Here is a 21,452-nt window from a genome sequence, read left to right on the forward strand (position 1 = left end):
TCTCTTTGGGTGACAAGAATCTCCTTACTTAGATTTGGCCTTATGGGTGCAAAGAAGGCTCTTGCAGCTTCAAACTCTTAAACTCCTGGAACTATTGTAATTCTAACTAGCTTGCTCAAGTCATAGAGGCAAGCTTTTATAGATAGAGAGGGAAAGAGATAGGATCAACCACATTATTCATGGGATTGGCTTTATCACTTGGAAACTTCCATGAAAGGTGGCAAACCACTTTCTCTTCTATGGAGATTCGAAGCCAAACTATCCTGGCTCAACATAGATTCAGTTGGTGAATGGGTTGAAGAGAACCTTCGGGAGTTTGGTCATTGAAAACTTTACTCAATTCGGTTTGCGCGAGTGCGACTCTGGGACAGAGCGCCATTGGCGCGCCTTTTATAGAGTATTTCCCTCATTGGCGCGGGCAGCGAACTGTGAACCCGCGCTAATGTAAAAAGAGTTGTTTTCATGAGGATTTTGCAGGAGATGTCTTCAAGGCAAATGAAGCTCATACTAAGAGGAATATGATGCAAGTGGTTTCAGGTCATGTCACTTCTCACAGGTCCCGGAAGGAGTCCTCCAATATACGGGTGAGGGGTAAATTGTTGTGGAGGTAAATCCTCCTTTGGCTGGGCAGTCAGCTACACAAGTCTTGCAAAGATTGTTAGGATGGGAAACAAGCCTCTCTCTCTTTGGGTGACAAGAATCTCCTTACTTAGATTTGGCCTTATGGGTGCAAAGAAGGCTCTTGCAGCTTCAAACTCTTAAACTCCTGGAACTATTGTAATTCTAACTAGCTTGCTCAAGTCAAAGAGCCAAGCTTTTATAGATAGAGAGGGAAAGAAATAGGATCAACCACATTATTCATGGGATTGGATTTATCACTTGGAAACTTCCATGAAACGTGGCAAACCACTTTCCCTTCTATGGAGATTCGAAGCCAAACCATCCTGGCTCAACATAGATTCAGTTGGTGAATGGGTTGAAGAGAACCTTCGGGAGTTTGGTCCTTGAAAACTTTACTCAATTCGGTTGGCGCGAGTGCGACTCTAGGACAGAGCGCCAATGGCACGCATTTTATAGAGTATTTCTCTCATTGGCGCGGGCAGTGAACTGTGTACCCGCACTAATGTAAAATGAGTTGTTTTCATGAGGATTTTGCAGGAGATGTCTTCAGGGCAAATGAAGCTCATACTAAGAGGAATATGATGCAAGTGGTTTCAGGTCATGTCACTTCTCACTGGTCTCGGAAGGAGTCCTCCAATGTACGGGTGAGGGGTAACAGGGACGGTGACAAACAGTGACAAATTGTTGTGTAATAGGCGCCCTCAAATGACCTGCCCGAACGAGTTCACACGGGCACCCTCAAACGACCCGCCCGAACGAGTTCACACGGGCGCCCTCAAACGACCCGCCCGAACGATTTTGCATGGGTGCCCGAACGACCGAAACGAAGCGACAAGGGAGAGCCGGGCAAACGAGCTACACGAACATGCACAAAGCCAACCTCGGGTCACAACTTAGCATTTTTGATACGGGCTCGTTCGCCCGGGCGCGCCCTCGCCCGAACGAGTTCACACGGGCGCCCTCAAACGACCCGCCTGAACGACCGAAACGAACCGACAAGGGAGAGCCTGGCAAACAAGCTACACAAACATGCACAAATCCAACCTCAGGTCACAACTTAGCATTTTTGATACGGGCTCGTTCACCCGGGCGTGCCCTAGCACGAATGACCCACCCGAACGAGTTCAAACGGGCGCCCTCAAACGACCCGCTCGAACGACCGAAATGAACAGGCAAGGAAGAGCCGGGCAAACGAGCTACACGAACATGCACAACGCCAACCTCGGGTCACAACTTAGCATTTTTGATACGGGCTCATTCGCCCGGGCGAGCCCTCGCTCGAACGACCCGCCCAAACTAGTTCACACGGGGTCCCTCAAACGACCCACCCGAACGACCGAAACGAAGCGACAAGGGAGAGTCGGGCAAACGAGCTGCATGAACATGCACAAAGCCAACCTCAGGTCACAAGTTAGCATTTTTGATACGGGCTCGTTCGCCCGGGCACGCCCTCACCCGTACGACCCGCACGAACGAGTTCACACGGGCGCCCGCAAACGACCCGCCCGAACGACCGAAACGAACCGACAAGGGAGAGCTGGGCAAACGAGCTGCACGAACATGCACAAAGCCAACATCGAGTCCCAACTTAGCATTTTTGATACGGGCTCATTCGCCCTGGTACGCCCTCGCCTGAACAACCTGCACGAACGAGTTCACACGGGCGCCCTCAACCGACCCGCCCGAACAATTTTGCATGGGCACCCGAACGACCGAAACGAACCAACAAGGGAGAGCCGGGCAAACGAGCTGCACGAACGTGCACAAAGCCAACCTCGGGTCACAACTTAGCATTTTTTATACGGGCTCGTTCGCCGAGGCGCGCCCTCACCTGAACGACCCGCCCGAACGAGTTCACACGGGTGCCCTCAAACGACCCGCCCGAACGACCGAAACGAATAGACAAGGGAGAGCTGAGCATATGAGCTGCACAAACGTGCAAAAAGCCAACCTCGGGTCACAACTTAGAATTTTTGATACGGGATCATTCGCCCAGGAGTGCCCTCGCCCGAACGACCCGCCCGAATGAGTTCACATGGGTGCCCTCAAACAACCCGCCCAAACGACTGAAACGAACTAGCAAGGGAGAGCCTGGAAAATGAGTTGCACGAACGTGCACAAACCCAACCTCGGGTCACAACTTAGCATTTTTTAACGGGCTCGTTCGCCCGGCGCCGCCCTCACCTGAACGACCCGCCTGAACGAGTTCGCGCGGGCGCCTCAAATGACCCGCCTGAATTAGTTCGCGCGGGCGCCTCAAATGACCCACCCAAACGACCCGCCCAAACAAGTTCACACGGGCGCCCTAAAACGACCCGCCCGAACGAGTTCACACGGGCGCCCTCAAACGACCTGCCCGAACGACCGAAACGAACCGATAAGGGACAGCCGGGTAAACGAGCTGCACGAACGTGCACAAAGCCAACCTCGGGTCACAACTTAGCATTTTTTATACGGGCTCATTCTCCCGGGTGCACCCTCGCCCGAACGAGTTCACACGGGCACCCTCAAATGACCCGCCCGAACGATTTTGCATGGGCGCCCAAACAACCAAAACGAACCAACAAGGGAGAGACGGGAAAATAAGCTACACGAACATGCACAATGCCAACCTCGGGTCACAACTTAGCAATTTTGATACGGGCTCGTTCGCCCGGGCGTGCCCTCGCCCGAATGACCCACCCAAACGAGTTCACACGGGCGCCCTCAAATGACCCGCCCGAACGACCGAAACGAACCGACAAGGGAGAGCCAGGAAAACGAGTTGCACGAACGTGCACAAAGCCAACCTTGGGTCACAACTTATCATTTTTGATACGGGCTCGTTCGCCCGGGCGCGCCCTCGCCCGAACGACCCGCCCAAACGAGTTCACACGGGCGCCCTCAAACGACCCGCCCGAACGAGTTCACACGGGCGCCTCAAACGACCCGTCCGAACGACCCGCCCGAACGAGTTCACACGGGCGCCCTCAAACGACCCGCCCGAACGACCGACCCCAACGAGTTCACACGGGCGCCCTCAAACGACCCGCCCGAACGATTTTGCATGGGTGCCCGAACGACCGAAACGAAGCGACAAGGGAGAGTCAGGCAAACGAGCTACACGAACGTGCACAAAGCTAACCTCGGGTCACAACTTAGCATTTATGATACGGGCTCGTTCGCCTGGGTGCGCCCTCGCCCGAACGACCCGCCCGAACGAGTTCAGACAGGCAATCAAACGACCCGCCCGAATGACCGAAAGGAACCGACAAGGGAGAGCCGGGCAAACGAGCTGCACAAACGTGCACAAAGCCAACCTCGGGTCACAACTTAGCATTTTTTATACGGGCCCATTCGCCCGGGCACTCCCTCGCCCGAAAAACCCGCCCGAACGAGTTCACACGGGCGCCCTCAAATGACCCGCCCGAACGAGTTCACACGAGCGCCCTCAAACGACCCGCCCGAACGAGTTAACACGGGCACCTCAAACGACCCACCTGAACGACCGAATGAACCGACAAGGGAGAGCCAGGAAAACGAGCTGCACAAACGTGCACAAAGCCAACCTCGGGTTACAACTTAGCATTTTTGATACGGGCTCGTTCGCCCGGGTGCGCCCTCGCCCGAATGACCCGCCTGAACGAGTTCACACGAGCGCCCTCAAACGACCTGCTCGAACGACCGAAATGAACCGACAAGGGAGAGCCGGGCAAACGAGATGCACGAGCATGCACAAAGCCAACATCGGGTCACAACTTAGCATTTTTGATACGGGCTCGTTCGCCCAGGCGCGCCCTCGCCTGAACGACCCGCCCGAACGAGTTCACACGGGCGCCCTCAAACGACCCGCCCGAACGACCGAAACAAACCGACAAGGGAGATACGGGAAAACGAGCTGCACGAACATGTCCAAAGCCAACCTCGGGTCACAACTTAGCATTTTTTATACGGGCTCATTCGACCGGGCGTGCCCTTGCCCGAACGACCCACTCGAACGAGTTCACATGGGCGCGCTCAAACTACCCACCCGCACGATTTTGCATGGGCGCCCGAACAACTGAAACGAGCCAATAAGGGAGAGTCGGGCAAACAAGCTACATGAACATACACAAAGCCAACCTCAGGTGACAACTTAGCATTTTTGATACGGGCTCGTTCGCCCAGGCGCGCCCTCGCCCGTACGAGTTCACACGGGCGCCCTCAAACGACCCCCCCGAACGACCGAAACGAACCGACAAGGGAGAGTCGGGCAAACGAGCTACACGAACATGCACAAAGCCAACCTCGGGTCACAACTTAGCATTTTTTATACGGGCTCGTTCGCCCGAGTGTGCCCTCACCCGAACGAGTTCACACGGGCACCCTCAAACGACCCGCCCGAACGACCGAAACGAACCGACAAAGGAGAGCCGGCAAAACAAGCTACATGAACATGCACAAAGCCAACCTCGAGTCAGAACTTAGCATTTCTGATACGGGCTCGTTCGCTAGGCGTGCCCTCACCCCAATGACCCACCCAAACGAGTTCAAACATGCGCCCTCAAATGACCCGCCCAAACAAGTGAAACGAACCGACAAGGGAGAGATGGGCAAACGAGCTGCACGAACGTGCACAAAGCCAACCTCGGGTCACATCTTAGAATTTTTTATACGGGCTCGTTCACTCGGGCACGCCATCGCTTGAATGACCTGCCTGAACGAGTTCACACGGGCGCCCTCAAAGTTCCCGCTCGAATAACCCGCCCGAACGAGTTCACACGGGCACCCTAAAACAACCCGCCTGAACTATTTTGCATGGGTGCCCGAACGACCGAAATGAAGCGAGAAGGGAGAGCTGGGAAAATTAGCAGCACGAACGTGCACAAAGCCAACCTCGGGTCACAACCTAGCATTTTTGATACGGGCTCGTTCGCCCGGGCGCGCCCTCGCCCGAACGACCCGCCCGAACGAGTTCACACGGGCGCCCTCAAACGACCCACCCGAAGGACCGAAATGAAGCGACAACGGAGAACCGGGCAAACGCACTGCACGAACGTGCACAAAGCCAACCTCGGGTCACAACTTAGCATTCTTGATACGGGCTCATTCGCCCAGGCACGCCCTCGCCCAAACAACCCACCCGAACGGGTTCACACGGGCTCCCTCAAACGACCAGCCCGAACGACTGAAACGAACCGACAAGGGAGAGTCGGGAAAACGAGCTGCATGAACATGCCCAAAGCCAACCTCGGGTCACAACTTAGCATTTTTGATACGGGCTCGTTGGCCCGGGCGCGCCCTCGCCCGAACGACCCTCCCGAACGAGTTCACACGGGCGCCCTCAAACGACCCGCCCGAACGATTTTGCATGGGCGACCGAACAATCGAAACGAACCAACAAGGGAGAGCCGAGCAAACAGGCTACACGAACGTACACAAAGCAAACCTTGGGTCACAACTTAGCATTTTTGATACGGGCTCGTTCGCCCGGATGCGCCCTCGCCCAAACGAGTTCTTACGGGTGCCCTCAACCGAACCAACCAAACGACCGAAACAAACCGACAAGGGAGAGTCGGGCAAACAAGCTGCACGAACGTGCACAAAGCCAACCTCGGGTCACAACTTAGCATTTTTAATACGGTCTCGTTCGCCCGGGCGTGCCCTCGCCCGAACGAGTTCACATGGGCGCCCTTGAACGACCCGCCCAAACGACCGAAACGAACCGACAAAGGAGAGTCGGGCAAACGAGCTGCACGAACGTGCACAAAGCCAAGCTCGAGTCACAACTTAGCATTTCTGATACTGGCTCGTTCGCCCGGACGCTCGCTCGCCCGAACGACCCGCCCGAGCGAGTTCACACGGGCGCCCTCAAATGACCCGCTCAAATGACCGAAACGAACCAACAAGCGAGCACCAGGCAAAGGAGCTGCACGAATGTGCACAAAGCCAACCTCGGGTCACAACTTAGTATTTTTGATACAGGCTCGTTCACCCGGGCGCGCCCTCGCCCGAACGACCCACCCGAACGAGTTCGCACAAGCGCCCTCAAACGACCCGCCTGAACGAGTTCACACGGGTGCCTCAAACAACCCGCCCAAACGAGTTCACACGGGCACCCTCAAACGACCCACCCGAATGACCCACCCAAACGAGTTCACACGGGCACCCTCAAACGACCCGTCCGAACGATTTTGCATGGGTGCCCGAACGACCGAAACGAAGCGACAAGGGAAAGCAGGGAAAACGAGCTGCACGAACATGCACAAAGCCAACCTCGGGTCACAACTTAGCATTTTTTATACGGGCTCGTTCGCCCGGGCGCACCCTCACCGGAATGACCCGCCCGAACGAGTTCACACGGGCGCCCTCAAACGACCCGCCCGAACGACCGAAAGGAAGCGACAAGGGAGAGTCGGGCAAACAAGATGCATGAACGTGCACAAAGCCAACCTCGGGTCACAACTTAGCATTTTTGATACGAGCTCGTTCACTCGGGTGCGCCCTCGCCCGAACAACCCGCCTGAACGAGTTCACATGGGCGCCCTCAAACGACCTGCCCGAACGACTGAAACGAACCGACAAGGGAGAGTCAGGCAAACGAGCTACACGAACGTGCACAAAGCTAACCTCGGGTCACAACTTAGCATTTCTTATACGGGCTCGTTCACCCAGGCGCGCCCTCGCCCGAACGATTTTGCATGGGTGCCCAAACAACCGAAACGAAGCGACAAGGGAGAGTCGGGCAAACGAGCTGCAAGAACATGCACAAAGCCAACCTCGGGTCAAACCTTAGCATTTTTGATACAGGCGCTTTCACCCGGGCGGACCCTCGCCCGAACGTCCCGCCCGAATGGGTTCACACGGGCGCCCTCAAACGACCCTCCCGAACGAGTTCACACGGGCGCCCTCAAACGAGTTCACAAGGGCACCCTCAAACGAACCGACAAGGGAGAGTCGGGCAAACGAGCTGCACGAACGTGCACAAAGCCAACCTCGGGTCACAACTTAGCATTTTTGATACGGGCTCGTCCGCCCGGCCGTGCCTTCGCCCGAACGAGTTCACACGGGTGCCCTCAAACGACCTGCCCGAATGACCGAAACGAACCGACAAGGGAGAGCCGGGAAAACAAGCTGCATGAACGTGCACAAAGCCAACCTCGGGTCACAACTTAGCATTTTTGATACGTGCTCATTCGCCCGGGCGCACCCTCACCCGAACGACCCGCCCGAACGAGTTCACACGGGCGCCCTCAAACGACCCGCCCTGTAAGGTCTTCGCAACTCGGGCAGACGAGCGACGGGCGCGCGAGCACGGTGGGCGCACGATGGTGCAACGAGCAGGCAGAAGTGCGACGGGCGGGCGCTCCTTGGGCGACGAAGTGTGACAATCATCCGAACCTCATGCGACAAAAGAATGTGACGAAGGACGAAACTTATGCGACGATAAGGAGCGTGTGAAAAAATGGCTAAGTGTTAGTACACTTGAGCGTAAATGTTATAAGGACATACGAATGTTCATATGCGTGAAGAATAAAACAATAAAATATAATAAAACACCTTAAAGAATATAACGTAAGGGCTTCATGGTATTATTAACACGTCGGCCCAAAGATTATATAACAAGGTGTGGAGCATATATATACATGAGCATGAGAGCTCATTAATCCAACGAATCTTCACTCATATCTTAAACGCATAGGGGTAAAACGCATAGGGGTGAAGTAGATTACGCATACCTCATGGGTAGTGCTACAAAAGATGTAGTTTTGACTTAAGTGCAGTTTAAAGTGAGTCAGGCGTGTCGGGGTGAATTCTAAGGTGCAGTTCTTGGTGTAAGACTTGGAAAGGATTCTTGGTGGCTCAGGTGAGCGCCGTCCTTTGTGCAAGAGATGCACAAGATATTGTAAATGTAGGATTTCCCCTCGGTTGTATTATTTGGTTAAGTGTGAGACTTGGTTCGGCCAAGACACACTTGTTGTAAAATCTGATATTCTTGATATAATATTATTGTTGGGCAGACTGTTCGGGAGTTGCCCCTCCCTTTATACTTGTGTATTGTTCTCTGTTTATTGTTGATGGTTAATGAATGAGAATGTTCTTTGTTGAAGTATAAAGGATAACATTTTATTCAGTTATAAGAACACAAGTTAAGTAAGTTTATGTTGGAATAGGCGTAGCCCATAAACGTTAGTATTGTTAAAAGGAAAGCGTTCGGTGGTGCCGCACCTCGCTACAAGCGGTTGGAAGATCACCGCAGGTGTAGGGGCATGACACGCCCAAATGAGTTCACAGGGGTGCCTCAAATGACCCGGCCGAACAACCTGCCCGAACGAGTTCACACGGGCGCCCTCAAATGACCCGCCCGAACGAGTTCACATGGGCGCCCTCAAACGACCCGCCCAAACGATTTTCCATGGGTGCTCGAACGACCGAAACGAAGCGACAAGGAAGAGCCGGGAAAATGAGCTCCACGAACATGCACAAAGCCAACCTGGGGTCACAACTTAGCATTTTTGATACGGGCTCGTTCGCCCGGGCGCGCCCTCGCCCGAACGAGTTCACACGGGTGCCCTCAGACGACCCGCCCGAACGATTTTGCATGGGCGCCCGAACAATCGAAACGAACCAACAAGGGAGAGCCGGGAAAACGAGCTACACGAACGTACACAAAGCCAACCTCGGGTCACAACTTAGCATTTTTGATACGGGCTCACTCGCCCTGACGCGCCCTAGCACGAACGATCCACTCGAACGAGTTCATACGGGCGCCCTCAAACTACCTGCACGAACAACCGAAACGAACCGGCAAGGGAGAGCCGGGAAAAAGAGCTGCACGAACGTGCACAAGGCCAACCTCGGGTCACAACTTGGCATTTTTGATACGGGCTCGTTCGCCCGGGCGCGCCATCGCCCAAACGACCCTCCCAAACGAGTTCACACGGCTACCCTTAAACGACCCGCCCGAACCACCGAAACGAACCGGTAAGGGAGAGCCAGGCAAACGAGCTGCATGAACGTGCACAAAGCCAACCTCGGGTCACAACTTAGCATTTTTGATACGGGCTCATTTGCCCGGGCGCGCCCTTGCCTGAACGACCTGCCTGAACGAGTTCACACGGGCGCCCTCAAACGACCTGCCCGAACGAGTTCGCACGGGCGCCTCAAATGACCCACCCGAACGACCCGCCCAAACGAGTTCACACGGGCGCCCTCAAACTACCCGCCCGAACGACCAAAACGAACCAACAAGGGAGAGCTGGGAAAATGAGCTGCACGAACGTGCACAAAGCCAACCTCGGGTCACAACTTAGAATTTTTTATATGGGCTCATTCTCCTGGGCGCACCCTCGCCCGAACGACCCGCCCGAACGAGTTCACACGGGCGCCCTCAAATGACCAGCTCGAACGATTTTGCATGGGCGCCCGAACAACCGAAACGAACCAACAAGGGAGAGCCAGGCAAACGAGCTACACGAACATGCACAAAGCCAACCTCGAGTCACAACTTAGCAATTTTTATACGGGCTCATTCGCCCGGGCGCGCCCTCGTCCGAACGACCCACCCGAACGAGTTCACACGGGCTCCCTCAAACGACCCACCCGAACTACCAAAACGAACCGACAAGGGAGAGCTGGGCAAATGAGCTGCACGAATGTGCACAAAGCCAACCTCGGGTCAGAACTTAGCATTTTTGATACGGGCTCATTCGCCCGGGCGCACCCTCTCCTGAACGAGTTCGCACGGGTGCGCCCTCGTCCGAACAACCCTCCCGAACGAGTTCACGCGGGCGCCCTCAAATGACCCGCCCGAACGAGTTGACACGAGCGCCTCAAATGACCCGACCGAGCGAGTTCACATGGGCGCCCTCAAACTACCCGCCTGAACGACCCACCCCAACGAGTTCACACCGGCTCCCTCAAACGACCCGCCCGAACGATTTTGCATGCGGTCTCGAACGACCAAAACGAAGCGACAACGGACAGTTGGGCAAACAAGCTGCACAAACATGCACAAAGCTAACCTTGGGTCACAACTTAGCATTTCTGATAGGGGCTCGTTCGCCGGGCGCACCCTCACCTGAACGACCCGCCCGAACGAGTTCACATGGTCGCCCTCAAACGACCCGCCCGAAGGACTGAAAGGAACCGACAAGGGAGAGCCGGGCAAACGAGCTGCACGAATGTGCACAAAGGCAACCTCAGGTCACAACTTAGAATTTTTGATACAGGCTCGTTTGCTCGGGCGCTCCCTCACCCGAACAACCCGCCCGAACGAGTTTACATGGGCGCCCTCAATTGACCCGCCCGAACGAGTTCCCACGGGCGCCCTCAAACGACCCGCCCGAACGACTAAAACGAACCAACAAGGGACAGTCAAGCAAACGAGCTGCACGAACGTGCACAAAGCCAACCTCGGGTCATAACTTAGCATTTTTGATACGGGCTCGTTCTCCCGGGCACGCCCTCGCCCGAACGACCCGCCCGAACGAGTTCACACGGGCGCCCTAAAACGACTCGCCCGAATGAGTTCACAAGTGTGCCTCAAACGACCTGCCCAAGTGACCCACCCGAACGATTTCACACATGTGCCCTCAAATGACCCGCTCGAACGACCCACTCGAACAAGTTCACACGGGCGCCCTCAAACGATGCGCCCGAACGACCGAAACGAACCGACAAGGGAGAGCCGGGCAAACGAGCTGCACGAACGTGTGCAAAGCCAACCTTGGGTCACAACTTAACATTTTTGATACGGGCTCGTTCGCCTGGCCGCGCCCTAACCCGAACGACCCGCCCGAATGAGTTCACACGGGCACCCTCAAACGACCCGCCCGAACGACCGAAACGGACCGACAAGGGAGAGCCGGGCAAACGCGCTGCACGAACGTGCACAAAGACAACCTTGGGTCACAACTTAGCATTTTTTATACGGGCTTGTTCGCCCGAGTGCACCCTCGCCCGAACGACCCGCCCGAACGAGTTCACATGGGCGCCCTCAAACGACCTGCCCGAACGACCGAAACAAACCGACAAGGGAGAGCCAGGCAAACGAGCTGCACGAACGTGCACAAAGCCAACCTCGGGTCACAACTTAGCATTTTTTATACGGGTTTCTTCGCCTGGGCGCGCCCTCGCTCGAACGACCCGCCCGAACGAGTTCACACAGGCGCCCTCGAACGACCCGCCCGAACGACCGAAACGAACCGACAAGGGAGAGTCGGGAAAACTAGCTACATGAATGTGCACAAAGCCAACCTCGGGTCACAACTTAGCATTTTTTATACGGGCTCGTTCGCCCGGGCGCGCCCTCACCCGAACGAGTTCACACGGGCACCCTCAAACGACCCGCCCAAACGACCGAAACGAACCGACAAAGGAGAGCCAGGAAAACAAGCTGCATGAACGTGCACAAAGCCAACCTCGAGTCACAACTTAGCATTTCTGATACGGGTTCGTTCGCTGGGCGCGCCCTCGCCCGAACGACCCGCCCGAACGAGTTCACACATGCACCCTCAAATGACCCGCCCAAACGACCGAAACGAACCGGCAAGGGAGAGACGGGCAAACGAGCTGCACGAACGTGCACAAAGAAAACCCGGGCGCGCCATCGCCTGAACGACCTGCCTGAACGAGTTCACACAGGTGCCCTCAAAGCTCCTGCTCGAACGACCCGCCTGACCGAGTTCACACTGGCGCCCTCAAACGACCCGCCTGAAAGATTTTGCATGGGTGCCCGAACGACCGAAACGGAGCGAGAAGGGAGAGCTAGGAAAATTAGCTGCACGAACATGCACAAAGCCAACCTCGGGTCACAACCTAGTATTTTTGATACGGGCTCGTTCGTACGGGCGCGCCCTCGCCCGAACGACCCGCCCGAACGAGTTCACACGGGCGGCCTCAAATGACCCGCCCGAACGACCAAAACGAAGTGACAACGGAGATTTGGGTAAACGAGCTGCATGAACGTGAACAAATCCAACCTCAGGTCACAACTTAGCATTTTTCATACGGGCTCGTTCGCCCGGGCGCGCCCTCGCCCGAACGAGTTCACACGGGCACCCTCAAACGACCCGCCCGAACGACCAAAACGAACCGACAAGGGAGAGCCGGGAAAACTAGCTGCATGAACATGCACAGAGCTAACCTCGAGTCACAACTTAGCATTTTTGATACGGTCTCGTTCGTCCGGGCGTGCCCTCGCCCGAATGACCCACCTGAATGAGTTCACACAGGTGCCCTCAAACGACCCGCCCGAACGATTTTGCATGGGCGCCCGAACAATCAAAACGAACCAGCAAGGGAGAGTCGGGCAAACGAGCTACACAAACGTACACAAAGCCAACCTCGGGTCACAACTTAGCATTTTTGATACGGGCTCGTTCGCCCGGGTGCGCCCTCGCCTGAACGAGTTCACACGGGTGCCCTCAACCGACCCGCCCGAACGACCGAAATGAACCAACAAGGGAGAGTCCGGAAATCAAGCTGCACGAACGTGCACAAAGCCAACCTCAGGTCACAACTTACCATTTTTGATACGGTCTCGTTTTCCCGGGCGCGCCCTCGCACGAACGAGTTCACACGGGCGCCCTCGAACGACCCGCCCGAACGACCGAAACGAACTGAAAAAGGAGAGCCTGGCAAACAAGCTACACGAACGTGCACAAAGCCAAGCTTGAGTCACAACTTAGCATTTCTGATACGGGCTCATTCGCCCGGGCGCGCCCTCGCCCGAACGACCCGCCCGAGCGAGTTCACACGGGCGCCCTCAAATGACCCGCCCAAATGACCGAAACGAACCGACAAGCGAGCACTGGGCAAATGAGCTGCACGAACGTGCACAAAGCCAACCTCGGGTCACAACTTAGAATTTCTGATAGAGGCTCGTTCGCCCGGGCGAGCCCTCTCCCGAACGACCCATCCGAACGAGTTCACACGGGTGCCTCAAACGACCCGCCCGAACGAGTTCACACGGGCACCCTCAAACGACCCGCCCGAACGACCCACCCAAACAAGTTCACACGGGCGCCCTCAAACGACCCATCCGAACGATTTTGCATGGGTGCCCGAACGACCGAAACGAAGTGACAAGGGAGAGCAGGGCAAACGAGCTACACGAACGTGCACAAAGCCAACCTCGGGTCACAACTTAGCATTTTTGATACGGGCTCGTTCGCCCAGGCGCACCCTCACCGAAATGACCCGCCCGAATGAGTTCACACGGGCGCCCTCAAACGACCCTCCCGAACGACCGAAACGAAGCGACAAGGGAGAGTCGGGCAAACGAGATGCATGAACGTGCACAAAGCCAACCTCGGGTCACAACTTAGCATTTTTGATACGAGCTCGTTCGCTCGGGCGCACCCTCGCCCGAACAACCCGCCTGAACAAGTTCACACGGGCGCCCTCAAACGACCTGCCTGAACGACTGAAACGAACCGACAAGGGAGAGTTGGGCAAACGAGCTGCACGAACGTGCACAAAGCTAACCTCGGGTCACAACTTAGCATTTCTTATATGGGCTCGTTCACCCGGGCACGCCCTCACCCGAACGAGTTCACACGGGCGCCCTCAAATGACCCGCCCGAACGACCGAAACAAACCGACAAGGAAGAGTCGGGAAAACGAGCTGCACGAACGTGCACAAAGCCAACCTCAGGTCACAACTTAGCATTTTTCATATGGGCTCATTCGCTCGGGCACGCCCTCGCCCGAACGACCCGCCTGAACGAGTTCACACGTGCACCCTCAAACGACCCACCCGAACGAGTTCACACAGGCGCCCTTAAACGACCCGCCCGAACGATTTTGCATGGGTGCCCAAACAACCGAAACGAAGCGACAAGGGAGAGTCGGGCAAACGAGCTGCAAGAACATGCACAAAGGCAACCTCGGGTCAAACCTTAGCATTTTTTATATAGGCTCGTTCGCCTAGGCGGGCCCTCGCCCGAACGTCCCGCTCGAATGGATTCACACAGGCGCCCTCAAACGACCCTCCCGAACGAGTTCACACGAGCGCCCTCAAACGAACTGACAAGGGAGAGTCGGGCAAACGAGCTGCACGAACATGCACAAAGCCAACCTCGGGTCACAACTTAGCATTTATGATACGGCCTCGTTCGCCCGGCCGTGCCCTCGCCCGAACAACATGCCCGAACGAGTTCACACAGGCGCCCTCAAACGACCCGCCCGAACGACCGAAACGAACCGACAAGGGAGAGCCGGCAAACGAGCTGCACGAACATGCACAAAGCCAACCTCGGGTCACAACTTAGCATTTTTGATACGTGCTCGTTCGCCCGAGCACGCCCTCGCCCGAACGACCCGCCCGAACGAGTTCACCCGGGCGCCCTCAAACGACCCGCCCTGTAAGGTCTTCGCAACTCGGGCAGACGAGCGACGGGCGCGCGGGCACGGCGGGCGCACGATGGTGCGACGAGCGGGCGGAAGTGCGACGGGCGGGCGCTCCTTGGGCGACGAAGTGCGACAATCATCCGAACCTCATGCGACAAAAGAATGTGACGAAGGACGAAACTTATGCGACGATAAGGAGCGTGTGCAAAAATGGCTAAGTGTTAGTACACTTGAGCGTAAATGTTATAAGGACATACGAAGGTTCATATGCGTGAAGAATAAAACAATAAAATATAATAAAACACCTTAAAGAATATAACGTAAGGGCTTCATGGTATTATTAACATGTCGGCACAAAGATTAACGAAGCGACAAGGGAGAGCCGGGCAAACGAGATGTATGAACGTGCACAAAGCCAACCTCGGGTCACAACTTAGCATTTTTGATACGGGCTCGTTCGCCCGGGCGCACCCTCACCCGAACGACCTACCTGAACGAGTTCACACGAGCGCCCTCAAACGACCCGCCCGAACGAGTTCACACGGGCACCTCAAACGACCCGCCCCAACGACCCGCTCGAACGAGTTCACATGGGCGCCCTCAAATGATGCGCCTGAACGAGTTCACACGAGCGCCTCAAACGACCCGCCCGAACGAGTTCACATGGGCGCCCTCCAACGACCCGCCCGAACGACCCACGCCAACGAGTTTACACAGGCGCCTTCAAACGACCCGCCCAAATGATTTTGCATGGGTGCCCGAATGACCGAAACGAAGCGACAAGTGAGAGTCGGGAGAACGAGCTGCATGAACGTGAACAAAGCTAACCTCGGGTCACAACTTAGCATTTCTGATATGGGCTTGTTCGCCTGGGCGCGCCTTTGCCCGAACAACCCGCCTGAACGAGTTCACACGGGCGCCCTCAAACGACCCGTCCGAACGACCGAAACGAAGCGACAAGGGAGAGCCATGCAAACGAGCTGCATGAACGTGCACAAAGCCAACCTCGGGTCACAACTTAGCATTTTTGATACGGGCTCGTTCTTCCGGGCGCGCCCTCACCCGAACGATTTCACACGGGTGCCCTCAAACGACCCGCCCGAACAACCGAAACGAAGCGACAAGGGAGAGCCGGGAAAACGAGCTGCACGAACGTGCACAAAGCCAATCTCGGGTCACAACTGAGCATTTTTTATGTGGGTTCTTTCGCTCAGGCGCATCCTCGCCCGAACGACCCGCCCGATCGAGTTCACACGGGCGACCTCAATCTACACACCGGAACGAGTTCACACGGGCGCCCTCAAATGACCCGCCCGAACGACCGAACGAACTGACAAGGGAGAGCCAAGCAAACGAGTTGCACGAATGTGCACAAAGCCAACATCGGGTTAGAACTTAGCATTTTTTATACGGGCTCGTCGCCCAGGCGTGCCCTCGCCCGAACGAGTTCACACGGGCGCCCTCAAATGACCCGCCTGAACGACCAAAACGATCCGAAAAAAGGAGAGTCGGGCAAACGAGCTGCACAAACGTGCACAAAGCCAACCTCGAGTCACAACTTAGCATTTATGATACGGGATCGTTCGCCCGGGCGCGCCCTCGCCCGAACGACCCGCTTGAACGAGTTCACACGGGCGCCCCTCAAACGACCCTCGGAACGACCCGCCAGAAACGAGTTCACACCACGGCGCCTCAAACGACGCGCCCTGAATGAGTTCACATGGGCGCCCTCAAACGACCCTCCCGAACGACCCACGCCAACGAGTTCACAAGGGCGCCCTCAAACGACCCGCCCGAATGATCGAAATAAAGCGACAAGGGAGAGCCCGCCAAACGAGATTCATGAATGTGCACAAAGCCAACCTCGGGTCACAACTTAGCATTTCTGATATGGGCTTGCTCGCCAGGGCGCGCCCTCGCCCAAACAACTTGCCTGAACGAGTTCACATGGGCGCCCTCAAACGACCCGCCCGAATGACTGAAAGGAATCGACAAGGGAGAGCCAGGCAAACGAGCTGCACGAACGTGCACAATGCCAACCTCGGGTCACAACTTAGCATTTTTTATACGGGCTTGTTCTCCCAGGCCGCCGTCGCCCGAATGACCCGCCTGAGTGACTTAACACGGGCGCCCTCAAACGACCCGCCCGAACGACCGAAACGAACTGGCAAGGGAAGACAGGCAAACGAGCTGCACGAATGTGCACAAAGCCAACCTCGGGTCACAACTTAGCATTTTTTTATACGGGCTTGTTCGCCCGGGCGCGCCCTCACCCCGAACGACCGCCGGAACGAGTTCACACAGGCGCCCTCAAACGACCTGCCCGAACGACCGATACAAAGCAACAAGGGAGAACCGGACAAACGAGCTGCACGAACGTGCACAAAGCCGACCTCGGGTCACAACTTAGCATTTTTGATACGGGCTCGTTCGCCCGGGCGCGCCCTCGCCCGAACGACCCTCTTGAATGAGTTCACACGGGCGCCCTCAAACGACGACGCCCCAAATGACCGAAACGAACCGACAAGGGAGAGCCGGGCAAACGAGCTGCACAAAAATGCCCAAAGCCAACCTCGGGTCACAACTTAGCTTTTTTGATACGGGCTCGTTCGCCCAGGCGTGCCCTCGCCCTAACGACCCGCCCGAAGGAGCTCGCACGGGTGCCCTGAAACGACCTGCCCGAACGATTTTGCATGGGCGCCCGAACAACCGAAATGAACCAACAAGGGAGAGCTGGGCAAATGAGCTACACGAATGTACATAAATTCAACCTCGGGTTACAACTTAGCATTTTTGTTACGGGCTCTTTCGCCTGGGCGCGCCCTCGCCCGAACGAGTTCACACGTGCGCCCTCAAACGACCCGCCCGAACGACCGAAACGAACCGATAGAGGAGAGCCGGGAAAACGAGCTGCACGAACGTGCACAAAGCCAACCTCGAGTCACAACTTAGCATTTCTAATACGGGTTCGTTCGCATGGGCGCGCCCTCGCCCGAACGACCCGCCCGAACGAGTTCACACGGGCGCCCTCAAATGACCCGCCCGATTGACCGAAACGAACCGACAAGCGAGAGCCAGGAAAATGAACTACACGAACGTGCATAAAGCCAACCTCGAATCACAACATAGCATTTTTAATACGAGCTTGTTCGTTCGGGCGCGCCCTCTCCTGAACGACCCGCCCGAACGAGTTCACACGGTGCCCTCAAACGACTCGCCCGAACGACCCGCCTGAACGAGTTCACACGGGTGCCTCAAACGACCCGCCTGAACGAGTTCACACGGGTGCCTCAAACGACCCGCTCGAACGACCCGCCCGACCGAGTTCACACGGGTTTCGTCAAACGACCCGCCCGAATGACCCACCCGAACGAGTTCACACGGGCGCCCTCAAACGACCTGCCCGAACGATTTTGCATGGGTGCCCTAACGACCTAAACGAAGCGACAAGGGAGAGCAGGGCAAACGTGCTGCACGAACGTGCACAAAGCCAACCTTGGGTCACAACTTAGCATTTTTGATACGGGCTCATTCGCCCGGGCGGGCCCTCACCCGAATAACCCGCCCAAACGCGTTCACACGGGTGCCCTCAAAGGACCCTCCAGAACGACCGAAACGAAGCGACAAGGGAGAGCAGGGCAAACGAGCTGCACGAACGTGCACAAAGCCAACTCAGGTCACAACTTAGAATTTTTAATACGGGCTTGTTCTCCCGGGCAAGCCCTCGCCCGAACGAGTTCACACGGGCGCCCTCAAAAGACCTCCCTGAACGACCGAAACGAACCGACAAGGGAGAGTCGGGAAAACGAGCTGCACGAATGACCACAAAGCTAACCTCGGGTCACAACTTAGAATTTTCGATACGGCTCGTTCGCCTGGGCGCGCCCTCGCCCGAACGACCCGCCCGAATGAGTTCACATGGGCACCCTCAAACGACCCGCCCGAACGACCGAAACGAATCGACAAGGGAGAGCCGTGCAAATGAGCTGCACGAACGTGCACATAGCCAACCTCGGGTCACAACTTAGCATTTTTTATACGGGCTCGTTTGCCCGGGCGCGCCCTTGCCCGAACAACCCGCCCGAACGTGTTCACACTAGCGCCCTCAAACGACCCGCCCGAACGAGTTCACACGGGCGCCCTCAAACGACACGCCCGAACGATTTTGCATGGGTGCCCGAACGACCGAAACGAAGCGACAAGGGAGAGTCGGGCAAACAAGCTGCAAGAACGTGCACAAAGCCAACCTTGGGTCACAACTTAGCATTTTGATACGGGCTAGTTCGCCCGGGCGCGCCCTCGCCCGAACGACCCACCCAAATGGGTTCACACGGGCGCCCTCAAATGACCCGCCCGAACGCGTTCACACGGCCGCCCTCAAATGACTCGCCGGAACGACTGAAACGAACCGACAAGGGAGAGTCAGTCAAACGAGCTGCACGAATGTGCATAAATCCAACCTCGGGTCACAACTTAGTATTTTTGATACGGGCTCATTCTCCGGACGTGCCCTCGCCCAAAAGTTCACACGGGCGCCCTCAAACGACCCCCCCCCCGAACGACTGAAACGTACCGACAAGGGAGAGTCGGGCAAACGAGCTGCACGAACGTGCACAAAGCTAACCTCGGGTCACAACTTAGCATTTCTCATATTGGCTCGTTCGCCCGGGCGCGCCCTCAAACGACTCGCCCGAACATGTTCACACGGGTGCCTCAAATGACCCGCCCGAACCCCCGTCAGAACGAGTTCACACGGGCGCCCTCAAACGACCTGCCCGAACGAGTTCACACCGGCGCCCTCAAACGACCCACCCGAACGATTTTGCATGGGAGCTTGAACGATCGAGACGAGGCGACAAGGGAGAGCCAGGCAAACGAGCTGCACGAAACGTGCACAAAGCAAACCTCAGGTCACAACTTAGCATTTTTGATATGGGCTCGTTCGCCCAGGCGCCCCCTCTCCCGAACGAGTTCACACGGGCACCCTCAAACGACCCGCTCGAACGACCGAAACGAACCGACAAGGAGAGCCGGGAAAAATGACTGTGGAATGTTCACAAAGCCAACCTCAGGTCACAACCTAGCATTTTTGATATGGCCGCGTTCGCCCGGGCATGCCCTCGCCCGAACGACCGAAACGAACCAACAAGGGAGAGATGGGAAAACGAGCTGCATGAATGTGCACAAAGCCAACCTTGGGTCACAACTTAGCCATTTTTATACGGGCTTGTTCGCCCGGGCATGCCCTCGCCTAAACGACCCACCTGAACGACCGAAATGAACCGGCAAGGAGAGCGGGCAAACGAGCTGCACGAACGTGCACAAAACCAACCTCGGGTCACAACCTAGCATTTTTTATACGGGCTCGTTCGCTCGGGCACGCCCTCACCCGAACGACCCGACCGAATGAGTTCACACAGACGCCGCTCAAACGACCCGCCCGAACGACCGAAACGAACCGACAAGGAGAGCTGGGCAAACGAGCTACACGAACATGCACAAAGCCAACCTCAAGTCACAACTTAGCATTTCTGATACAGGCTCGTTTTTCCCATGCGCGCCCTCACTCGAACTACCCGCCCGAACGAGTTCAGACGGGCCGCCCTCAAATGACCCGCCCGAACGACCGGAAACGAACCCAACAAGGGAGAGCCGGGCAAATGAGCTGCACGAACGTGCACAAAGCCAACCTCGGGTCACATCTTAACATTTTTGATACGGGCTCATTCGCCCGGGCGCCCGTCGCCCGAACGACCCCGCCCGACGACGAGTTCACACGGGCGCCCTCAAATGACCCGCCCGAACGACCAAAACGAACCGGCAAGGGAGAGCCGGCCAAACGAGCTGCACAAACGAGCACAAAGCCAACCTCGGGTCACAGCTTAGCATTTTTGATACGGCCTCATTCACCCGGGCGCACCCTCGCCGAACGACCCGCCCGAACGAGTTCGCACGGGCGCGCCTCAAACGACCCGCCCGAACGACCCACCCGAACGAGTTCGCACGGGTGCCTCAAACGACCCACCCGAACGATCCGCCCGAATGAGTTCACACGGGCGCCCTCAAACGACCCACCCGAACGAGTTCACACGAGCGCCCATAAACGACCCGCCCAAACGAGTTCACACGGGCGCCCTCAAACGACTCGCCTGAACGACCGAAACGAATCGACAAGGGAGACCGAGCAAACAAGCTCCGCGAACGTGCACAAAGCCAACCTCTCGTCACAACTTATCAATTTTTATACGGGCTCGTTCTCCCGGCGCGCCCTCGCCCGAACGACCCGCCCAAACACGTTCACACGGGTGCCCTAAACGACCCGCCCGAACAATTTTGCAAGGGCGCCCGAACAACCGAAACGAACCAACAAGGAAGAACGGGCAAAAGAGATACACGAACGTGCACAAAGCCAACCTCAGGTCACAACGTAATTTTTGATACTGGCTTCGTTCGCCCGGCGCGCCCTCGCACGAACGACCTGCCCGAACGAGTTCACAAGGGTGCCCTCAAACGACCTG

This window comes from Pinus tabuliformis, chromosome 6 (genome assembly GCF_031772625.1).
Source record: "Pinus tabuliformis cultivar Carrire ecotype Pingquan chromosome 6, CPIR1, whole genome shotgun sequence".
Lineage (NCBI taxonomy): Eukaryota > Viridiplantae > Streptophyta > Pinopsida > Pinales > Pinaceae > Pinus > Pinus tabuliformis.